The sequence below is a fragment of the Pantherophis guttatus genome, chromosome 2 (assembly GCF_059756535.1).
Source record: "Pantherophis guttatus breed Tessera chromosome 2, ASM5975653v1, whole genome shotgun sequence".
Lineage (NCBI taxonomy): Eukaryota > Metazoa > Chordata > Lepidosauria > Squamata > Colubridae > Pantherophis > Pantherophis guttatus.
This window is the reverse complement of record NC_142064.1, coordinates 200,677,217-200,702,473: the sequence shown is the minus strand read 5'-3', so window position 1 is coordinate 200,702,473 and position 25,257 is coordinate 200,677,217. Positions and strand designations below refer to the sequence as shown.

The window sequence follows — 25,257 nt, the reverse complement described above, 5'->3', positions numbered from 1 at the left end:
CTCCGCAGCAAGCTCCTAGTGCCTAGTTCACACTTTGTTCAAAATGGCCGCCCAGCAAGCCCTCAGTAAGCACTTTTAATGGCGGCCTCCAGCTGGTCTCGGGAGCACAAAGCTCCACTATCCAACTCTCAACTGTCTTCGGGAGCGCTTGACTCCACTAATAAAATCCCAGAACGCCTGCAGTTCACCAGGATTGAAAGCAGAACTGGTCAGAAACGTTCTGCAGACAGCTGAGAAGCCCCTGGCCACAGCAAGAGCCAAAGCTCCAGCCGGCGGAGAGAGGAAATTCCAATAACAGATTAAAATTGTTTTCCCAACTCACAGATGAAGATCAGAAAGACAAAATCCAGTATTAGGTGAAAGACAAAAATCCAGGAATGAGGAGAAAGCTCACAACATGTCCATCCAGTCTGAAGAACTGGGTCAAAAGCTGGAAGCCCCTAGCAACAGGCGGGACTTAACAACTCTGACAGACTCAGTCCTTCAATCTGAACAGACAAATACACAACCCATTCCTGGCTACTGTCTCCACCAATACGGAGAATAATTTATACTTACAGTGTAACTGAATTTAATGTGCAGTATTTTTCAGTGTATTTAGTTAACTTGATAGCTGATTTAAAATGGTCTGTTACACAAATCCATTTTAAATATATAAACTGGAGTAGCAAATGTATTTAAAATTGACATCAGTTTAATTAAGCTAGTTATCCCACATTGTAATAAAGCTACAAATAAAGCTGCCCATTTGAATATAGCCACAAAAATCCTTCAGCTGACAAATTTAAGGTACAGCCGAAAAGATAGGGAATTGCAAAATTTAAGTAAGCCACAGGTACAGACCACCACAGAAAAAATTAGTAAAATGTGTGATTTAATAAAGTACATGGATGGAAGTTCACTTTCTTCTCTCCAGGACATGGCATATAACCAATGCTTGACCAGGGTATGCAGTATTGTCAGGACACTACTCATCCTCTCCATGACCAGTTTCCTTTGTTACCTCCTGGGAAGAGCTTCACGGTATCCAAAGTAGAACTACTAGGTTCTGTAATAGCTTTGTACCATGTAGTGTCAACCTTGTTAACTCTCAAGACTCTTTTCTGCTATGTATACAATATGGATTGTGATTAATATATATGTGTATATTTATGTGTTTATATGGATAACTAATGTGTGCCAGTGTCACAGGAAAAAGTGGCAATAAAGGTTATGTTATCTTATTTCTTTTTTGATCTGGGTCAATGTTTCTGAACAATAACTAAGTAAATACTCTGGAGTGGATAAAGTTTGTAGCTGGCTCTCCCGAGAATAGGGCCCTGCAAGTGCCAAATGCCTCATCGTTGTTAGAGAAGCAGATTTTTACAAATCCAGTGAAGATAGCAGAATTGTGACAAAGAGAATACATTTCATTTAGTAAATATAACCTCCCCTCCCCAATTTTGGTTCTTCATACCCTGGGTCCTAGCTCTCACCAACAACTCAGTAGTTCCTGTTGCCACTCCCTATCTTCTAGAGGACACTTTATTTGGCTCTTCCATTTATCCCTGCAATGTATGAGAAACAGGGTCCTAAGTAGCCTATCCTGCCTTTCTGGCAGTTAAAAGGTCAAAATATAATTGCAAGACTAAACCACCTAACACGAATTCTTACTAGACTTTTTCTTTTTACCAACTTCTTCATCTACCTGAAGCACCTGTCCCTCTGAGTCACTTTTCCTGGGCTTTCTGCTTCCAGAGAATTCCAGTAAGCTTCAATTTTGAACCTAGAAATGATAAACCCCAGAATCCTTTTGGTCTTCATTTGTTCCTTCTCCAGTTCTTCCTCAAAGTTTAAAATGATCAAAAGATTTTTTTTTGTCTGACAAAAAAACCAGCATATCTTCTGTGTACATGACAAAGAAGTATTTCACCCATGGAAGTTGTGGATTCTGTATCTGGCATTAGAGGCTACATTCAAAATATGTTTCTCAATTACAGTGCTTCCTGCAAGAAGGTAGATGAAGGCCAACCAATTCCAAGACTGCAGGAATGAATGTGATAAATGTGACCTTATTTATGATTTATTTCTCCCATGTTATTCTATTCATTCTTAGAACTAAAGTACATATAAAATGTACATTGCATAAAAAGGTTGTTTTAATTTCAATGGATTTGGTCAACTCTTCCTGACCTCAAAACAAATATTTTAAAATGTCAGTCAAGTTCTTCTTCTGTATATCAGTTTGTTTATCCACAGCAATATTAAATAAGGCTATGCATACTTCTAAACGATTCCTAAGAGGTCCTTCAAAATATCAGAAGCACATTTATTCAAAGCAGAAACATCTTTTAGCCTCCATATAAATCTGAAAAAGATAAAGATATGGTTGTTTTAATGAATGTTAGTTGAAACCTCCCATGCATTCAAAAATAACTAAAGAAGAATAACACACAACCTGGGATCTCAAAACTATTAATAGTCACTCTTATATTTGGCACTCAAAAGTTTTTTCAAAAAATGCAAGTAAATGAAATAGCCTTTGAAGTTTGGGGCTATCACTAAAGGTAAAATACATCTCCTTGTCAAAAAAAATATACTCCTGATTTCAAGTAATGTATCTAATAATGCTGCCCAGATATTTTCCCTTTAGACTTGCTACCATTTAGCTTAAACAATAAACAATCCACATATATATTCAGTAATATTTTTCTGAAAAATGGATTTCAAAATCTATTCTCATTGCAACAATTTCAGGAGAGAACCAAACTATCTTGCCTTAATATCAAATAATAATTACTTTAATTACAATATTGCTTGCACATTGTCCAAAAAGCCATATTCCAGAATAGGTATGTTAAGACCATAAGAATATAGTTGTTGTAGACTAACAGACCTATCCTTGTGGTTTAATTTAGGCTGATGCATACATTATTTATCAATTACATACTAGTGTACTAAAAATAGAAAGGGATGGATAGATTAATGCATCTTTTAGAATTTGTTTAAAAAGAACTCATTTTTTCACTGTCTAAAATTTACACCTGAACACAGAGAACCTGTTGAGCTAGATAGCAAGTTACTAGCTTTCTGTTCCAACTGACAGTAAAACCCAGTAATCTACAATGGATCACTGGGATGGGAAAAATACTTCAGAAATGTGAAGGCATTTGGGTGCATGTATGACGAATATAATATATCCACTCCATGATTGAAGAAAAAGTTTAAAAGAATTACTGGACTGTTGAATTTGACTAACTCGGAGCTGATCAGTTCTTATCATTTACTGTAGTCAAAAAAGGAAAATCTCATAATATTTCAACCAATTTTGGGTAGGATAACACAGGTGATCGAGTATATTAATGAGAACCCTTTTTCTCTTCATGGGGATTCATAGTCTCTTTCCATGGGAATTTTAATCATTTTGTAGGAGGTCCACAGGTTACATCCATGCATTCGGTGACTGTTCAATAAATGGCAGTGAACAAGTGGGAGTTACAATAGGTCCTCATATTTCCTGCCATCAATATCTATGGTCATATGATTGCAATTTCTGACATTCCCTGCAGACTTCCCACAAGCCAACTCAATAAGGAAGCTGATCACTGGAGGCCTTTTAACAACCCGTGTGGTCCTCATTTAACAGCAGCAACATGGGACTGGTGGAATTGCCATCACTAAGCAACATGGTCATGCAACATCACACTTTTGTTCGTGTCACTTAAGAGATGGAGTTTCCGGTGCCAATTGCTGTGGTATCCTGAGGATCTGCTCTAGAATTATTTAATGTATATTGTTTGTCCAGAATTAAATAGTATTTAGAATTTAAAATATTGTTTCATTTTATGTTTGAATTGCTAAATGCAGATCTGTGCCCAAGGGATTATTTTTAACTCTGACTCTTTAACAGTAGCAGCCAATATGACCTACACTGACTTCTTACTATAATAAACTTGCCACTGCAGCCATGCTATTTAGCCTATTATATTACTTCGAAGTAAAAGCTTTGACATAACTGACAAAGCAATGTAAACTGGATTATTTCAAGATCGCTCTAGTGTGCATTTCCAAACAGTTTGTTTTTTGACCTATTTTCTTTCTCTCCTTAAGAACTGGGAAATCAAATATTCATATTTTTAACCAGGCTAGTATAGTTTTTTAATTTTCACACCATCAGAGATGCAGAATCAAAAGAACACATTAGTAAGTTATTACATTTGCAATACCAAAGGTAAAGGAGATATAAATATCAATCCTATATTATACAGCATTCCTCTCTCTGAGTTCATGCCTAGCAAGTCCAACTTCTTCCCAGAACTTTTTTCGTAGTTCCAAAATAGAAATTAAGATATTCTAACTAGGAGTCTTGGAAAATGCTACAGAAATAAACATGTCCAAGTCTAGAATCCAATGATATTAAGCTAAAGTTAAAAGGATATTTCCATTTCATAAATAAATATAGCCTTAACAGTTTTTCTTGTTCAAAAACTAGGGCACACCTTCACAAAACAACTCCTGCAAGCGTAAGATTATAAAATTAGCATCCCAAGTATCAACAACTGCAATATTCTATATGAGATGGCACTTTCTTCTCTTAAATCTATTATAACTAATAGAAAAATAGAAAAACAAACAGAGGGAAAATCAGGAACAATCCCTGAAATAATGTAAGTAAAACCTTTTGGAGGAATATACTTACAGTATAGATACTGTAGTCCTCTACTTATAAACATTTATTTAGTGATCATTCAGAGTTAAAACAGCATTGAAAAAAAGTAACTTATGACCAGTTTGCACATTTACAACCATTGTAGCATCCCCATGGTCACATAATCAAAATTCAAGCACTTGGCACCAATAGGTATTTATGATGGTTGCACTGTCCCGGGGTCATGTGATCACCATTAGCAATCTTCCCAGCCAGCTTCTGACAAGCCAAGTGAATGCGGGAGCTAGATTAATTTAGCAACCACGTGATTCACTTAACAATTGTAGTCATTCGTTTAACAACTGTGGTAAAAACAAAAGTCATAAAATGGGGCACGATTCATTTAAAAACTGACTTGCTTAGCAATGGAAATACTGAGCTCAAATATGATCGTAACATGAGGACCACCTGCAATGGATTACATGTATTTTTATCATAAAATCCCATTTCTCTTGCTTTTGTAATTCAGTATAAAATAAACATATTTTTTTTCCTTTTTGTTTATTAATTAAAACAGCAATTTTTCATTTTGGACCTCTCCTGTAATATTCACAACAGGAATAATATTCAATTACAACTGCCCCATTTAAAAACATAAATGTATAAAATCAGACAAATGCTCCCAGTAATACCAAATTCATTACACAGCTTGATTACACACAATGAGAAAAAAAAACTTAGCCCAGCATAAAACCTCATTCTGCTTCTGTTATGCTGCAGAGGGCCATAAGGATTTTATTCCAATTCAGCAAGCACATTTTTTACTATCCTGATCGCATTCATATTAACAGACTGCATTCTACATATTTAACATACCATATTGTTTGCCACTTGCAGTGAAACTGAATGTAGAAGAAAAGTACACTGCAATGAAGAGCATGGCAAAAGTACCAACCAATACAGCATGGTATTACATTAATGTCAGTGCTACCTTGTTCAATAATCAATCATGGAAAACAAGAAAAACAGGTCTGACGCTTATGAAAGGAAACAAGAAGAGAGGTGTCTTTGGAAATAAATAAAAATAGCACAGGAAAGCACAAATAAGATGCCAAGTAATTCTAGCTCATGTTATGATTAACAATACAAAATAGCTCTAATAAGCTATATTGTTTAATAATCCTACAGAGGTCCAAGGCTAATACTAACTAATCTGATAGCCAAAAGTCACCAAGAATTTCAACATGCAAGGTAGATGGAGAAAAGGAGTATGCTAATTAAACTCTGAAATTACACAAAATAAACTGCAAATTTATGGGACTTCTTTTTTTGGAAGGGATTGATTTTAAAACTTAATAGGTAACATTAGAGGCTTATGAGATTATCCACTGTAGGAGAAATATATAAATCAGGCATTTAAGAAGTATGTTTCAAATAATGATAATGGAGAGAAAAAATTTGTTATCTAAAAACTATAACTGTCAAGCACAAAGGATCAGGATAATCTATTAAACTGTAGCACAGATTTATTTAACCCTATACACAATAATCTAGTCAACTAAGGTTCAACACCAAATTGGCACCAGATAAGGATCAACATAATTTAGGAGTAGACAGACTTTGGACCGTTTGTGGAAACATAATGACTCTAAGCTGCTGATGATGTACTTAACTCTGCCCCCCAGCTCTGCCTGCTTTTCTACAATATTATTATAGAAAATTAATATATTATATAATATTATTCATGTTTAAACATGAAATAGGGCAAGATGGACATATGATTTAGAAGACAATATTAAATTGGAAACATGGTAACGTTTTGGATATCACTGCTATAATTATCAGGCTATTATTTTGAAAGGAATAATTTTACTTTATTTTTACATTTTTTTCATATAGTAAACTTGAGTGTGGTTTCAATCTTCTTTGATCAAGATCTGTTTCAATGAATGTCACTTGATAAGCAGTTTTGTTCTTTACTAGCATCATTTACCCATTGATTTCAATATCCAGAGACAACAGATAAATGTCCCATTTGTCCCAACAATCTAACCCATATCACATATTTTTATTTCTAAAATTTGTAAGCCACCCATTTTACCACAGGGCTTGGATATTATGCATTATAATACATATCATTCTATTATCAAATTCTGTGATAAACAGAGGAAAAACAGCACAATATAAGAAACAGTTAAAAAATCTTAGGAAATTAGGATAGCTGCAACAGTTCAAAAATTAAACTAATTATTTAAAAATACAAGATAGCTATTGACCAAAAGGACAAGTTTTATTTTATTTATTTGAATTTATTAGCTATCCAAGTCCAATGGATAGAGAAAACATAAAAACATCAAATAAAACGGGACAGTCCGGATTGAAATAATCTTATAAACCATGGGGTTCTTAAACTTTTTAAACAGGGGGCCAATTCACTGTCCCGAAGACTGTTGGGAGGCCGGACCGGCTGGGTGGGTATGGCTAGGTGGTCATGTGGTTGGGTGGGCGTGGCCAATTTAGCAGTCCATTTTGCCAATTTAGCAGTCCATTAAACAATACACACAAATTAAACTTTAATTTGTTTTGCTTCTGGGGGTGTTTTGTTTGCTTTTGTTTGCATGTTGCTCTTTTGATTGACTTTTCTTTTTACTAGATCGTTTTTTACGTTGTTTAGGAGTCTAGTGGTCCACTTCAGGAAATTCAGTTTTGCAGCAATTTTTCTCAGCCCCAAGGAGCTTACAATCAACAAATAGAATAAGCCAAGAAAGCCATTGCCTCTCCTTGTTTTGGGTGGGTGGGAGGCAAGGGACTCAGCCCAAGAGCTGGGCCTCCTTAAAGAGGCAAAGGAGAAGATTTATGTCTATTCCAGAACTTGGAAACAGGCACTCCTCAGCCACAACCTCCTGCATATTTGGAACTGTTCCCCGGCTAAGTCCCCCAACCAGCACGGGCTCCTTTTGCTCTCCCTTTACTGCTGCTCGGTGCCAGAACAGACCAGAAGGAAAAGGGGTGCTTCTGCTCTGGGCTTGATTCCTCTGCCTCCTCCCCAATAGCTCCCTTGCCAAGATAAAGTGTTTCATTGTGGCTGAAGCAGCAGCCATGAGACCCAGGCAAGCCCCTTCTGGCTCTTTATTGTGAGGGCCTCCTGGACGCTCCCCCTTTGCGTGCTCCTCGGGGGCAGATATTAAACTCTCCCACTGGAACCGGGCGACGAAGGGCGAGCATCCCAAGCAACGTGGCATTCGGGGCAGGGGATTCGGCTCATGCAAGGCGCTTCAGGGAACAGCCAGGGAGCATTCCGGGAAGCCTCACTAGCCCTCCGCTGCTGCCACCGTCCTGTCCAAAGTGCCACAGTGAACATCCCTAGCAAGATTCAATGAGGCGCTTCAGGGAAGAGCCAGGGAGGGTTCTGACACCATCTTCCATGCATTCCCTCCCTGCGCATGCCAGTTCACCCGCTGCCGCTGCCCAGGCATTCCGAGAATCCTCGCTAGCACTCCTGCCACCGCAGTAGTACTGTCTGAACTGCCGCGAGAGTCTTCAGCAAGGCAGAGTGTGGCAACGGTGGCATTCAGGTCCAGGGTATTAGGCTGGTGTGAGGCACTTCAGGGAAGACCTAGGGAGGGTTCTGATGGCGCTGTCTCCCGCGTGCTCTCCTCCCTCGCTGCCGCTGACCTGGCTGCAGTCTCAAAGATCGGGAGGGCCACGCAGGAAGAGAAAAGGCAGCAAAACTTGCAAAAGCAAAGACAAGAGAGCAAAGCAAGCAAGTGAACCTTCGGCCTGCCGGCTGGCCTCTTTATTCTCTCTTGCTCCCAAGACAACTCTCTGGAATGGCAGCAGAAGCATACGTGGTTGCGAGAGGAAGAGAGGACAGGTGAGATCCAGATACTTTCCAGCTCCCCTCGTCCCAGAAGAATCAACTTCACTCTCCCCCCCTTTGCTAGCAGCCGCCCCCTTTTTCACATGGGATCAACTGGCAGCAAGGAGGGAGAGGGAGAATGGGGAAGCCCGAAGGTTCACTCACTTGCTTTGCTCTCCTGTCTCTGCTTTTGCAAGTTTTGTTGCCTTTTCTCTTCCTGCGCGGCCTTCCCGATCTTTGAGATTGAGGCCAGGTTGGCAGCGGGAAGGGAGGGGAGCAAGTGGGAGATGGCAGCATTAGAGCCCTCCCTGGCTCTTCCCCAAGATGCCCTGGCCTAAACGGGCGATCCCATGTGAAGCTGCCGGGCAATTCCGTGTGAAGAAGGGGGCAGGCCGCTAGGAGAGTGTGTGAAGTTGGTGCTTCTGGACGAGGGGAGCTGGCCGCAGCTGCTCACCTGCCCACCTTCCGGCCCGGAGCATGTGGCTGCTCCAGCAGCATCACCCCTCCCCCCACGGTCTCTTCCCCTGCCCATCCGCGCCCTTCGGCCTTACCTTTGCAGCAGCAATATGTGGTGAGCATTAAAATGAGCAGAAGTGGGAAGTGCGGCTGGACAGTGGAAAATAAGGGCAACGGCTGGAGGAGGCCTCCCCAGGGCCCCCATCAGCCAGGAAAACCCAGCTACGCGGGAAATGGCTGGGAGGAGAGGGATGAGGGGTGGGGCCACCACTCCACGGGCCGGATATATTGGGTCAGCAGGCTGCATTCATCCCGTGGGCCGTAGTTTGAGGATGCCTGTTATAAACAGCAAAATTAAACAGTAAAACAGAACAAAAGCTCTTAGCCAAATAATAAAATATCAATCCCAAGCCTTGGACCAAAACCTTGTTTTCAAAGCTTTCTGTAACACTAAGAAAAGGGGCATTGGTCTTACCTGATACGCTCCTTCCCAGGGTGCTGAGAGAGAATCCAAGGAATGGGTTAGCTGCCTTTCTGCCCGAAGATCGAGTCTGTCAATCTTCTGGTCACACTTCCTTGCCTGTGTGTCTCCCCAGTTTCAATGAAGGTGTAGCGATTGACTTGACATATCATCAATGCTGGTCCTGGCCACTCCTGGACTCTGGACCAGACGATCACCAGGGTGGGGTTGGATTCTCTTTCAGCACACCAAGGAGCATATCAGGTAAGACCAACGCCCCTTTGCCAATGTGTTGAGTAAAGAATCCAAGAAATGGGACATACCAAAGCTGGTAGTCCTAAGGGAGGGCAGCAGCCTGGTCCTGAGTCCCCAAGTCTGTATGCACCCTCTGGAGTACCTGTCTGCCGAAGACCGCTTCAGCTGAAGGACTGGAGCACTTCTCACTTTAGCAGATGAGTTGCTCCTGCTTGACCTTTGGTAAGGCAGGAGAAACCATTGCAAGGATCTGGTGTGCAGGCGTGCCCATGGGATGATGGAGATGCACACCATCTTGCCCAGTTGTGATTGGAGGGCCAGGGGTACTGCTTGTTCCCTCTGACTCTGACTTGCTTGCCAAGGTCTTTAAGCTTACCTGGCGCTCCTGAGAGAGGGTGTTGTGGTCTGCCAGCAGCCTGCAGACCTGGCAGTGGAGTCAGACAGTGGGGAGACAATGGGCCAATCCTGGAGTCAGGGGAAGGCCCAAACAAGGGCTTTGCGTCGGAGGCAGAGATGGGGCCAAGACCATCTGGGAGCAATGCGCAAACTCCGGAGCCTCCAGAGGCTGACAGCAGAGAGGCAGAGGAATAGGAGAAGCCTGTTCCTAGTGCACACATGCAAAGAGCTGCCAGAAGGCAAGAGCAGCTGAAGAAAAAAGGACAACTCAGGAGTAAGGCCAGAAGATGGCTGGCCACTCCGATAAGGCTTAAAGGAGCAGCAACGAGCCGTTGGGTTCTTTGTAGAAAAACAACGTTGATAACCGTGCTTCTTGTCAGTGTCTCTTGAACTTTGTGGAGGTTTTGCCAAGAAAAACCTTTGGCAGGTTGTCAAAGACATCAAAGGTTGGTGATAAGGCCGATGGACTGGTTATTAAGAATTTTATTTTGGACTAAACTGAGAATGAATTAATTCTCAGCTGTTTTAATAAAGTAAGTTTGTCGAGAACTGAATTGTGTTTGGTAATCAATACTTGGGCCCCAGTCACAACAGAGGGAGATCTCACACACGATGGTATCTATGGCCGTCCCCAGGTGGAGCAATCGGTTGGTCGGAACCAGTTGGCTCGCCGAAATTGATGGAAAATCCATGATCCTGGAGGACCTGGATTGTGACTTGCAGATCCTCCGTCGCCCGTAGGTGAGAGGAGTAGTGAATCACGCACAGAACGTGCCCTGAGGTGTGCCACCAGTGCTGCCAGCAATTTGGTGAAAGTCCTGGATGTTGAGGATAGGCTGAATGGTAGGGCCTTGTACTGATAATGTCGGCCCGCCTAGTAGAATCGTAGGATGGTAATGGGTGGGATGGTAAGATAGGCACGTGAAGGTATGCCTCCATCAGGTCTATTGAAGCTAGGAAGTCACCTTCCAGGATGCTCTCCAGTATACACTGGAGGGACTGCATCTTGAATCTTTTGTAAATGAGATGATTGTTCAACCTCTTCAAGTCCAGAATTGCTCTCCACCCACCAGAGGTCTTTGGGACCACAAATAAGATGGGAGTAGAATCCCTGCCCGTTGGTCCTCTGGGACCGGCTGAATGACCTGGATATCCAACAGATGTTGGATTGCTGCCTGCATGAGGCTTCTTTTTGTCCTGTCCCTCGATATGGGGCAACGTATGAAAAATCTCGGGGGAGTGGAGAGGAATTTGAGGGTAAGACCTAGTCTCACCGTATTCAGGACCCAGATGTCCATGGTGGTTGCCTCCCATTGATTGGCGAATAGGCTTAGGCGGCCACCGATGGGAGGGTTGAACTGGCAATCACTTAAAGTGACAAAAGGGGCGACTTCCTGTGCCCCAAAATGGCCGCTTGCCTTGGAAATTTTGTCTGTTTCTATCCCTGAATCCGGATCTGTCTGGTTACTGGTCTTGCCTATTGAAATACGCCCTCTGGGGGTGAGAGATGTTAAAGCCCGAAAGGAACAAAAATGTAGGAACGAAAATAAGGCGAGGGACAGCAGTCGACTCGCCAGTACAAAGAAGGCAGCACATTTCTTCTGTCCTTGGTCTCCACCAGAATGGCCTCCAGAATCTCTCCAAAAAGCTTGCCACCCTTGAAGGGAGCAGAGGCTAGCTTCCCTTTATATCTCATATCTGCCTGCTAGTGGCAAAGCCACAGGAAGCTGCGGGCTGTTACCGAGGAGGCAATGGCCCTGGAAGCAAACCTGGCGGCTTCACTGCCAAGGGAATCACCGGGTAGGGATTCCCTGCTCTAGATGGATGGAGTCTGTGAGTAAGGGCCTTGGAAGGCGGTCCAGACTCTTTGGGCCAAGGGTGCTAGATGTTGGCTCTGATGAGGGGGTATCAGATGCCAGAGGCAGTCTGATGTCCTTGCTGTAAACCTGCAGCAATCCCCTGCACTATGGCCTCTGAGATCAGATTCTCATTTGTTCAGAAATTTCGGGCCCCGCCACTTTGGGAGTGAAGGTAGCTTCTGGCACAGAATTTGATCTCTTTGGAGGTGGGTGGCAACCTTTTTCTGCTGAAGGCAGATTAGGTATTGGAGCAGAAAATGCCTCATCTCTGTCCAATATTGCCATTAGAGGCAATATTAGAGGTTAGGAGGCTAGTTCTATGGCACCATCTGGCGACCAGGCTCGGTAACTGAGAGAGTGCAATTGCTTTGCCTCATAAAGAGGTTCCAATGGCTGCATTTCCAAAGTGTGGGAAGTGACAGCTTCTCCCCTGAGCGAGCTCACTTGCCCCAGGCGCTTCGCAGCTTTTTCAAGCCTTGGCCATCTCTTTGTCAACAGCTTTCTGACACCTTCTGGTGTCCTTCTCTTCGGCCTTAAAGATCTTCTTGGCCGATAAGGCTTTCGCCCTAATTCGGGCCACCTCTCCTTTAACAGCCGTTTTTTGGCCTGAGGAGCTTCCTCTGCTTATCTGGGACTTGACAGGGACACCCATCTTCCCCACTTACGCCCAGCTCCTCCTAACTGCCTGAAGGCACGAGAGCTGCCATTTTAAAATCCATGGCTTTTGTTATCACAAGGCAGGCTCATTTTGAAAGAACCCTACTGCTGCGGCTTGTATTGCGCTAGTTTGCACTTGCTGACAAACAGTATGCCCACGATTATCCAGGCAATGACTTAGTTCCCTCCGCAGGGCGCAGGATGGTGCCAGGGGCCTTGGCTGTCGGTTCGGAGCCGGATTAAGGTTTAGCCCCACTCAGCTTAAATGTGGGAATTGCAAGGACCTCGGCTCTCCGTTCGAGCCGGCTAGCGGCTGTGCCGGACAGACCGGGAAGCCAGCCACTAGTTCGCTTTTCTAGCAGACACTACATGAATCCGCTATCTTACTGAGGCTGTTTGAGAATCCAAGGAATAATAAATTGAAGTTGTCTGAAGCCATTTCACTCAAGTGTCTCTGCTGGGCGAAGACTGAGTCGAAACTGGGGAGACACACAGGCAAGGAGGCGTGACCAGAAGCTTGACAGACTCAATTTCCAGGCAGAAAGGCAGAGTTAACACATTCCTTGGATTCTCTACTCAGCACACTGGAGAAAGGGCAAAGTCCTTATCTCTGGGGGGATGCTGTTCCAGAGAAGGGGGACCTGGAGTACACCCACTCTGCCAGAACTAAAATACTGCCTACCAAGAAACCCTGTCAACCATAGATATTTTAAAATAGACAACAAGCTTGTCAAACAGTTTAGCATTACAGTGAAAAAAGGTAATGAATTCAAATAAAACGAGTTATTTTTGCAAGTGCTTATATTTTGAGAGCTCCAGTTACAGAGAAGAAATATTTTCTTTCATGACTGTGCCATCTTATAAGCCTTCCAGTGTTTTGTCTTGTTTTCATGTTCTCATTATAAAAATATCGTAAGGCAAAAGAAAAGGAACAAGCACAGTAGCTCATTCAGTGCCAATGCTACCCAAAATTTATGTTAGATGCACACGAAGTGACTGGTGTACCGTATGTTCCTAGATATTGCTGTACCAAGTACTAGTTCCACCAGATGCTTTTTCTTCTCATATTAACAGGATAACAAATACTCTTACGACATTTATCATAAAATTGATAAACTGAATATCCAGGAAAATTGAAGAAGGTCAAAACAATTTACTTTTGTGAAACACGGAGACTGCAAAATTCTTTTGCTGCAAACTTTAAAAAAAATTGTCCCTAAATTTTTTTTTGCTCAAAATCAGCCATTTTTGCTAAAAGTCATGCTTACCAGTTTTACAGAAGACTAAGCTATACAGCCGATTTATTTGTAAAATTTATTAGCCACATATCTCACTTCCCGGTAACTTTACCAAAGCTTACTCATTAAGTAAATAACTTTAATTAAATAAAAGTTTACACCAAAGTAAACTACAGAGGTTTAACAGCAACCACTTCTTTGCAACTACTGAATCGCTACAAAAGATAGTTGACAGCGTCTACAGAGCGTGTCTAATTAAAACAAAAACATCCTTCTGAAATTCCTTTTCTGTTATTAGTTTAATCTGATACATAATTAATTTCTGTTCCTGGAAAATAAGGCTGTAGATTTAGTAATCTCTCAAAAGCTACTTTTGAAGATAATCTAGAACCTGCAGCACTCAGAAAATAGCAGTCTCCTATAATATATAACTACTTTGTGGATTATACAGCCTGGAATGCCAGAAAGAATAACATCTTCAAGTCAGTGATCTAGATGTTTTCACCATGAGAAGAGAACTAGTAACCAAGAAAAGAACATTTTTGTAAGTGGCCTCTTGACTTCAGAATTTCTTTTCATAGAAAAATGATAGATTTAAGTACAGACAGTTGTAGCTTGACCAAGGTAATTAGGGCAGGAAACTCTTATGCTAAACAAAATGGTCATAAAATATTATGGCATGTGATTATGCTGACTTATGACGATGGTTGCGGCAGTCCTGGTTGCTGTTAGGCAAATCCAGCAAGATTGCAGAGTCCCATGGTCATGTGATCACTATTTCTGACCAGCTTCTCCACTGACTTTGTCCGAAGCTAGCATGACTGGAGGACAGTGTAACCATCATAACTGCAAGCTGGTTGCCAAGCACCTTGAATTGCGATCATGGGATCATAGGGATGCTCCACCAGCTTCAATTATAAAGAAGGTTATAAGTCCCCCTTAGTCAATGCCATTGTAACTTCAAATGGTCACTAGGGAAGTGGTCATTCAATGAGGATTACTTCTAAACCAATTTTTCTAGAAACATGCACAAAACATAAAGCATGGTTTCTCAATACATTGGGTTCAAAGTTTTGCTCAACTATTTTAGACCAGTCATATGTAAGCATCAGGGTGGATTTGATTTAAATCGAGTAAAAAGGCTTGATTTAAATCAACTCGATTTAAATCATAATTTTTAAAGAGCAACTGTCATCTCTGCTACTCCTTTGACCCACTGTTGACTCACCGATAGTCCCAGTGTTGCAGAATATACAGCCTCATGCTACATAACTAAGCTCCATTTCATGCTGAATAAACTAAATTATTTATGTATCTTAAATAGAAAACTATCTTACGATAGATTTTTACCCCAAAAGTTTTTTATTAAAATAAGTTCGATAAAAATAAAAAAAAATCCGATTTAAATCAAAAAAATCTGATTTTTTTTTTATTTTTTTTAAAAAATCATTGATTTTTATCCACCCTGGTAAGCAGCAACCAGCATATTTCCAGGATTTGGCCAAAACAATATCCAGAAGAACCCAGAAATGATTGTATGACTTTAACAGGTAAAACTAGAGGCCCATCAGACCTTTTCTTCCTCTGCATGGCTATCCCATCATCCTCCAATTTTTACACCTTCAGTCCCCACCTCTCCATGAAGGAGCATGTCCTAAATTCAAAGCAAAATATATCCCATCTTCCCCTAATCTCCCCAAGACCTTCTCCTCTGTCACTAATGTATCTATATATATCACTATCAGAAACCTTTCAGCCTTGATTTATCCCCTTCTCACCCTCACGACATCTGTCTGGAACAATCTTATTTCATTCTGAATCTAGAATAAGAACATGTATTACAAAAACACCAGAAACATCCACTTTTTCATTCAAGTACACAAAGACAATTCAAGCACAAAACATTTCGCACACCTTCTAGAATTTATAGCATTCCGTTGTTGTGACTGTAAGATATTAACTCGAAAAAGCATGGTGTATATTCTAGTATAAATACATAGGTTGGCAAGTTGTGTAATTTTCAAGAACAACCTCTCCCTATGCCTGAAAAGTTTTCGATCACATGTGTTACCTGCTCTAATATATGCCAGCAAAACCTGAACACTAACCTCACAATCAATACAGAAGCTATGAGTGGCACAAAGCACCATGGAAAAATACATGCTTGGCATCAGAAGACAAGATAGAAAGACCTGCACATGGATTAGAGAACAAATGAAAATATACGATGCCATCAAAACAGTCAAAGAACTGAAATGGAAATGGGTCGGTTACATAGCAAGAAGAACTGATGGACTAAGGCAGTCATAGGCTTAGCAAACACTGTCATAGGCAATAGAATTCCATATAAAACAAATAAGATGTTCAAAAAAGGTTAACAAAAATCTCTCTTCTGCACTGAATACCTAAACCCAAGCAGAGTGCTACTGGTGGCAAGGCTCTATTTCCATCTTTAATATAAAAATGCAAGTTCTGTCCCTTCTTCTGATCCCTAGCCCAGCCCAATAAAATATCCAAGTGTAAACTTTCCAGGAATTTGAAAACCCAGGGGGGATGTTTAAGACGTTTTCAGAAGAAATCTCAAAACTGAAATACTATACTATACATGCTAAATATTGATTTCCACAAAACCCTTTAGTGATCTAAACTAATGTTCTACCTCAGGAAAATGCATTATGTATGCCTGACTTTATTTATTAACATTATGTTAGGCATTACTAAATAAAAATGTCTTCTGATTGAAAGTACCTTTAAGCATATTCATTACAAATAAGCCAATAAATTTGCCACAGAATAAGAAAGCTTTCAATAAATCTCGAAAGCGGTTGTAGTTTAATTCTTTCTTCCTTGATAAAAAGGGTCATCCTATATTCTTCTACAGAAATAAGTATTATTTCCAGCAACCTGTAAGGCCAAGGTAATAGATTAATTTAAAAGTGATTTTAAGAGCCTAGTTTCTATCTAACTATTATCTCTGCATAGACAAGGAAAAATGATTTAAATATCCGGATTAAGTAGTCACGGTTTAATTTGCAATTGTTTTGCAATTGTTTCCCAAATGTCAAAATTATGCAGCTTCATATTTATAGCTTATGTAGTTCAGTGTTCTGTTCCCACCATAGTCAATCATATGGCTTTAGGAAAATGACAAGGAGACCACAAGTGCTTCTTTTCCTTTTTTTTAATTCTAAATATTGGCTTTTTTAATATGCATTAATCAAAAGCACTGATCATTTTAAAAATAGATATTTATTACTATTTCTCAATTTAAATTATATTAGATATACTATACATTCCAAGTTAGCAAATTAATTATGTTGTGCCCAAGTGTTTAAAGTAAACTAAAAAATCAGAAAAGCCTGAATTCTGATCAATGGATTAGCAAGTGTTAAAACAACTACTCTGCACTATTTTTTAAAATCATTTTATAAAAATGACAGCTTGACAGTAATAATGAATAAATTTATGCTACAGTAAACTTAGTATTTCAACCTAGTATATTCTTCTTATACCCAACTGTTTATACCTGCAACTTTACCAAACATCTCTTGTTCTCTACAACTATCTAGTTTCCTTTTAATTCTTAAAATCTCTCCTCAGAACAGCTATATAGTCTTCAAATCCTTCCTGAAAGCATGGAATGTCCATAAAGCCTTTTCTTTTATAAAAATCACAACTTCAATATACCAGCTGCAATCACATTCTTCTTTTTATATGCATATTAAACTTGGCATACAAATCTTAAGCCAGTTTTACTCTAAAAACAAAATAAAGAATGCAACAGAAATAGAAGGGTGTAAGTTAAGAGATAAATTCTGTACAATCTGAAAAAAAATACAAAACCCCCAAACAATATCCTATTAATCTTTTCATTTAATATTATTTTATTCAATTTTCATGAACAAGCAATGCCCAAGGAAAATATCTAAAATTAATCTGAAAGTTAAGGGAAAAATGGAAGGGAAATGACATTTGATTCTGAACTTGTGTCAAATATTAAGCAATTTTATTCTTTCTGTTGATTGCATTAAAAAAATTAACTCATTTTTAAAAAAAATAAGCTTAAATTAGAATATTGTTATGAGCATTTCATGGATCAATTAGGGAAGCATTTAAAATATGGGACTCTTACTCATATATTCCAGAAGACTAAATGTTACTCAATAATTTAAATATATACTTTTGTATTTAATAAAACAAGAACTAAGAAAAATGTAAAACAGGTATTATCAGTTTTTACATACCTCAAAAGCCTTTGCAAAAACAGCAATATATAAAAAACTCTCCTATATGAATCACTCCAAACTTTTAAGTATATCTGGCTTTAAGCCAAAAACTGTTTACTTAAGACAATGATGAATTAAAAAGATAATAATATAAAACTATTTTTTCAGAAGCATCATCCTCTTTGTACCAAAAGTAGATGAAACTGCAGTTAACAAGTATGAGGAGGGGGAAATGATTAGTTCCAAACTTGGAACAAAACCCTCAATCAGTACATTCCAAAAGGATTCTTCCAGCAAAACTTAATTCAAAATATTTTCAGTGTTCCATCTTCAAAACAATGTGAACAACCTCATTCTCCCACTTTCTGTTCTAAGTAGCTGGAGTAGTACATGCTAAATGATATTTATCACCTAGCTTGCAGAAAAACTAGTCTAAATATGACTCCTTAAAAGGAATTAAATGTTTTAAACATCCCTCCTGCACAAACAGCTAACCCCAGCAACAACAGATACAAATAGCTCATAATCAGAGTGAAAAAGCCCAAGGAGTGAAAAAGACCTTTCTGGCTATTACTTCTAAAGCTTCTTCTTAATGCACAAGCACAATAGGTTTTTATTTTTACACATTTGGCAACTTGCCTAAAAATTGCTTCAAATCGTGAAAGTAGAATTCATGCATTACAACCTATGAATTTTCCCTAAATGAAATAATTTAAAATCAGAAATAAATTTACATACCAGGCAGGCAGCAGTTTATGGTTAACTCTTTATCAATCCCATCTTTCTTTCTTTCAATTCACTCCCACCACTAGCAACCTGTTGTTTTATTGGCTATTCTGCTATTCTACTATTCAAAGGTTGGAGGGTTTTTTTTTCTTTAAAGGGCAACAGCAGAATGCTAGATCATTTAAACATGAAACAAAATGCCTCAGCATTATTTTGTTCCAATCTTGGAATATTTTGCAGCCCTCTAATACAGAATTCAGCAAATGACAATGCTATAGTTTCCTTTCTTTCAAAACTGAAGTATGAGTTAGGAATTGAAGCAACTACATTTCCAATAAAGGAGAATATTTGCAGCTCAGAGTTGGGTTTTTTTCTTGCAGAAAACTAGGTAACGTTATCAGTGCTAGGCTAACCAAGCTCAGAGAGCAACAAGAACCCCTCAACTATTCTTCAATTCTCCTTTTTCTGTTGCATAATCATAGCAAACAGATTCAGGCAAATTGAAACACTATGCACATCTTCTGAAAGAGAACTTTATCCTATAAAACTACTGAGGGAGCTTTATAAGCATTAAAAAAAGGCCTATTTTCTTCTCAATAATTGTACCATAACGTTCTTCCTGAAATATAAGATGAAAAACAATACTAGAATGATGAGATAATCTTAAAATTAAGCAAGTATAACAGACTCATACACCCAGTGCTATTTATTATCAGGTAAACTAATGGTTCCTTCGAGAACAGAATCCCAAATATTGCACAGTACCTTTTAAATTATACAAAAAGTTATTTTGCAGAAACAGGAATGTTTAAGATTTAACTTGACAAGATATAGCCTAACTTCCCCAAATTTGTTGGTTTATAACAATTGGGATCAGAACTTCTGTTGCCAAGCGATGCAGTCATTAAGTTTTATGCAATTTCACATTTTTTTTTGTCATGATCATTAAACAAATCTGGCTTCTATTGATTTTGCTTGTGGGAAGACCTCTAGGAAGGTCACAAATGGCAATCGTAGGATCCTGGGATTCTGCAGTCATAAATATATGCTAGTTGCCATGCGCCCAAAAATTGATCATGTGACCAGAGAGATACTGCAACGGTCATCAGTGCAAGAACATCCTAAGTCACTTTTTTCAGCATTATTGTAACGTCAAGAGTCATTGAATAAACCATAATCAGTTAAGGACCACCTGTAAAACAGTGCAGGAAGGATATTTTAACAATTGGCATAATTAACCTGCATTGAAGAAATCTGTGTATTTTTTTCATATTTATTTAATGAGGGGGGCTCTAATCTAACATTTCTTTTCAAGAAACGTAAGACAAAAGATACTCTAATGTAGGCTTGTCAGAGATATCCACCTCTTTCAGTATCTGCACTTTCTTATTCAATCAATGGAATTCATTGCCAAATAGCCATTAGTGTAACTAATCAGTTGTAACTGGGTTGTGATACTGCAAGCATATAAGACTGAATTGGAGATTGTGCTGATATCAGAAAAATCAATGCTTTGGAAGTAAAACAAAACAAAACCCAGATGTTCATTATATTTATATGAAGCCTTTTCTCCAGTTACACCAGTTATCCTATAAATTTCTCTTTCTCTTTGTAACGTTCAAAGTTACAACTGCACTGAAAAGTCCCTCATGACCTGTTTTCACACTTAGGGTCATTGCCAAACTTTGGACACTTGACAATTGGTGTGCATTTATGACAATTGCAGTGTCTCGTAGTCGTATGATCACCAGTTGTAACCAGCGTTGAAATGCACTTACCTTCGCTACTGGTTCGGAAATGTGATGCACAGAGGGTCAAAAACAGGACGTAATGATGTCCCGGTGGGGCCGACGCCTCCCGACGCCGGCCCCACCGGTTCGCATGAGCCAGATAGATCCGGCCAGATTTCACCACTGCTTGTAACCTTCCCAGCTGACTTCTGACAAGCAAAGTCAATGGGGGAAGCCAAGTAAATTAACAGCTACATGATTCACCTAACAACTGCAGTGATTCACTTAACAACTATGGCCAAAAAGGTCATAAAGTGGGGCACAACTAACTTAACAAATGGAGATTTTGGGCACAATTGTGGTCGTAAGTCAAGGACTACCTGTATTATTTTCATAACAGTCATGCAACCTCTAAGACATGTCTAGTTTTTCAACTTTCAATTTCCAAACATTAAGGGTGCTCAAAAGTTGTGACATGCCTTGGGGATTGTAGATGTGCTTGATAAGTAACTACATAAATAAAACTTTTTAACATTTTGTTAGGTCAAGGCAGACATGAATTTAACATCTGTTAGTGAACAATAAACTGAATGGAACCTGAATCTGGTTTCTAATCTACTTCTAAATAAGTACTCTGACTACTACATCACACTGGCTTTTAGAAAACTCATTCTTTCCTAGTATTCATTAGTTTCTAATTTTGTATTAACAGGGACATTAGATTTAAAAGGAAATTATACTGAATAAAGCACCAAAGGGAAAATATAAAAAACATGCACACAAAGCTTTTTATTGCAGCATCAAAACGTGATTTAGTGTTATTTTACTAGGAGATAGGCCGAGTACATGCATTATATCTAGTCATAGTTTCTTTAATTCGCTGAATCCATACAATATTGATACCCCTAGTCAAAGAATTACAAGGTTTAGTATATAACACATGACCCAGGGCATAGCTTGAGAATGAAGCAACGATGTTGTTGAAATTAAGCAGGGCCTTGATGAAAGACTACTGTAATTTACGCATGTTGAAAAGACTTCTGTCACATTTAGTAAGAAATTAAGCTGTTTTTATACACACTTGTATTAATGCAGTTAGTGAAGGCATTAGGAATAGATGATCAAACAGATCTCAAGATAATTTTTCCCCTTAGGTGACTTCAGTTCTTCTGAAAGACATTGAATAAACATCTACTGTATCATATTTTAATTTCTTAATTTCAACAAAATCAAACTGCCTCAGGAGGTAGGAAACTTTCCTTCACTGCAGGTATTTAAAAGAAGGATTGATGGCCATCTGTCAGATGTTGCAGTAACGGAATGGACCTAGAGATCTCTATCACCACTTCCAATACTTTCAGTCCAGTACTCTATTAGAACATGGTACCTCAACAATAGTTATCCGATTTAGCTCTGATATCAGATTGGGTGTCTCCTTTTATCAACAATCCATTTTGATAAACATTTATCATATAAAGTAAAATTTCAATATTGTATGCTTTCTCATAACACACATACACATTTGTAGTGTAACAATAAACTCTTAAACAATAAATACCTTTGGTATTGAGTATCACACAAATATAAATGTTCCCATCACATTTGCCCATGTACATCTTTAGCAAGTAAATGGCATAACACAGCAAGCTTTTTAAAAAACAGTTCTGGTTAGCTGTATCAATTCAATTCACTTAATCCATGTTGGTAATCTGCAATTGCTTAATCCAATCTGGGAATGTATGAGCACACCCATGTTTCTTCTCTATTGTTAAATTAGCTGTAGTGGGAGTACTCTGTAGCAGACAAGAAGGAAAGGAATAAGGAAAGTGTGTTGCCGTAACTATCCAAGGGTACATAAACTGGCAGTGGCATTGATGACAGAACAGGTTTCCATTATGAAGCACACTTTATGAGTTTAAAAGTTTGAAGCCTAATCAAATCTAAAAAATATCTTGAAACAAAATTTCTTCAGATTTTGCTTATAGAATTCCAAAGAACCTGGCATAGAGAAAAAGAAAGGAAACATATTTCTTATTAAAGAGAAAAAGTGTTTATCAATAGTACTGCACTTTGTTTTAACTATGTGCTCTCATAATCAGCAACATGTACTTTTCAACAAAAATGCCCACAAAGAACTTAAATATTTGTTGTAGGAACAGATGCGGAGTTAAAAATCAGGAGACCATGAGTTCTAGTCCTCTCTTAGGCGCGAATGACTTTGGGCCATTACTCTCTTTAGGCCAACTCATCTTACAGGGTTGTTGTGGGGAAAACAGACAGGATCATTTAGGATGAGTTAATAAAAAAATAAAGGAGAGATAAAACTAAAACCAATCATTTCCAATTAAAGCCAACATAAGTTGCTCAACACACCAAGTTATCTCCTCTCTCTGTGTTCATGTAAACAGGTTACAGAGCAGTCTATTTGCTTGATATTCTGCCTTTCCTCCAAAAGCTACAAAAACTTATTGTGGAGAGCTCAATTTTATTTCCCCAAACAGCAACCCTATGAGGTAGGTGGAACTAAAAGTGAATTATCTAGTTTTTATGGCTTATGGTCCACCTGAACCTGGGTCTTTCTTATTCTGCTGAACAGATTAAACTGCCTCAGCACTATCACATTTCTTCCACTTTTACTGTATCAGATGAACACTTAAGTACACAGATTCCTGTAATTTTAAAGCCATTTTAACACTGTGCTGTTATGTTATAAAATGTAAATGTATTTTCCCTAATTTTGGAGGGAGAAACCAGATGGTGTGCAATCTATGCATCAAGGAAACTGAATAATTCATATTAGACTACATATGCATACATTCATCAATCAACAATAATCAATATTCATAAGCTATTTAAACTAGGGGGGGCTTGACAATTTGTCTGCTAAATAGCCCGTCTACTGAAAAAGCCAAAAAGATCAGATTTCAAATTCATAAGTACCAACCTATAGTTATATTAAATCTTTTATCTCACTTGAAACCATATGTTTGCAAAGAAAATGTACCACATAGCTTTACAGTTTTGTCCAACAAAGCAGTAGTTTTTAATTTTATTAAATGCTATATATTTACATCACAGGAGGGAGACAAAGTTGTCATTCCCCAAAGTCAATTTAGTTAAGGAAATGAACGATTCTCTTTTTTCAGTCTCCTCCCAGGATAAACGTTAGATCAGATTTCAGCGATGAAACTGAAGGCCTAAATGCCTACTACTACCGTACAACAGAAAAGCCCATCTGCACTCAATAAACTACAGTAGAAAGGAATAAGCACACGTGGACATTTGAAAGACCTTTGCCCCACATACTTTGGGGACCTTCTTGCACCATCGGTGTGCACCACGTTAGGCGTGAGGGGAAGCGCCCTTTTCATAAATAAATGGCAATACATTACACAGGAACCTTACAGGTGCAGAGAGGCCTATTTTTCTGCCTTCCGTCCTAGGCGTAGGCTTCGTTATCGCTACAAGTCGCGATAGCTATCCGAAGGGGCTTTTAAAGCAGCTTTCCCCCAAGAGCTCAAAGCTAAAAAACAGACGGGCTATACGACACGGCCGGAAAGGGGGAGTCCAAAAAACCCAGCGCGAGTTCAGGAAAATCACATGCTCGCAACCCAAAGAAAAACCACGTTGCCTTTACTGCAGTGGAATGCTGGGAAAGGGAGGAAACGCCGAATGGGCGACACACACACACACGCCTAGCCATTGGGCGGCGAGGCGTTTGGGCGACGGAGCGCTCAAACCGTCGCCAGAGGCACGTTTGCGCTGGGGCCTACAAACGCCGCAACAACGCCATGGAACCTTCCAAATGCAGCACTTTTCCCAGTGCCCCGCCCCGGTTGAGCCGCATGACCCACCGCCGCCTCGGCCTCCCTTAAATCAGCACACGGTCTGCCTTCCTCGGCTACACGCGCTTCGGATGCCCTCCTCCCCCGCTTCAAGGGAGGGGGGGGGAGGCTTTCAGCTCTCGGTAGCTCGTCGCTTCTCCCCACCACACACACCCCACCCCCAATTCAAGCAAATCAAAACGCCGACGGGTTTTTAAGAAGCGCCCCCCCCCACCAAAAAAAATCAGCATGCATTTTAAAAGTCCTCGGGTGCCCAGGATAAAGGATGGCTCCAGTTACCACCGCTTATATTTCCTCTTCTCCCCCATTCACGCCAAAGACCTCGGGCACGTCTACTTTAGACGGCGTTACACATTCATCGCCAGATATTCTTAGACTTCACCCAGCACCGCGCTATTCAACTAGGCCTATTTTAGGAAAAGGAAGCGGCGCGGGGGTCTCCCGCCTCCAGTTCGTTAAACGTTTAACAAATCCCGATATATCGCAATACCGGGAGTTCGCCAGGGAACGGAAAGGAAGTGAATGTAGTAGACGAATCCCAATACACCCAACCCCGTCCGTAACTTTACAAGGAAAAAGCAAATTCCCACCAAGCACGCGGAAGGGGTTTGCTGGGGGCGGGGAACAGTTCACGGGGCGCGTTTTGCAACCACCGAGGTCTACGGATATATTTCATGCTTGGTTTTGAATGCCCCGTAGGACGCTTTCACCGACCCCCATTAGCCGCCCCCCCCACGAATCAGTTTTTTTTGCCAAGAGGCTCACCGAGGTGCCGGGTGAAGTAGCACCGGGTGGGCGTACATGGACAAAGACAGGGTGGAGTTCTATTAAGGGGGGGAAGAGCATGTCACCATATTGCAGAGGGAGGACTCCCCACCTCGAATGACTGGCTCCCGCTTGCCGTATCAGAATAAGCCCATCAC

The 25,257-nt window shown here is 39.9% G+C and overlaps 1 protein-coding gene and 1 long non-coding RNA gene across 6 annotated transcripts in view; both read right to left on the bottom strand.

Annotated features, from left to right (window-relative positions):
- Positions 1-25,257, bottom strand: part of LARP1 (La ribonucleoprotein 1, translational regulator) — a 91,326-nt gene that overhangs the window by 63,975 nt on the left and 2,094 nt on the right. The window contains exon 1 of one of the 5 annotated variants that reach the window (XM_087887527.1): positions 23,895-24,124. The exons of the other annotated variants lie outside the window; for them this stretch is intronic. The gene's annotated coding sequence lies outside the window, so the exon portion shown is untranslated. Of the gene's footprint in view, positions 1-23,894; positions 24,125-25,257 lie in introns of those variants that run through there. 5 annotated transcript variants of the gene reach the window in all.
- LOC117654896 (uncharacterized) lies at positions 1,224-25,257 on the bottom strand. The gene is made up of 2 exons (XR_009621657.2): positions 25,212-25,257; positions 1,224-2,347 (listed from the first exon to the last, which is right to left on the bottom strand). It is a non-coding gene; the product is annotated as an uncharacterized LOC117654896 (long non-coding RNA).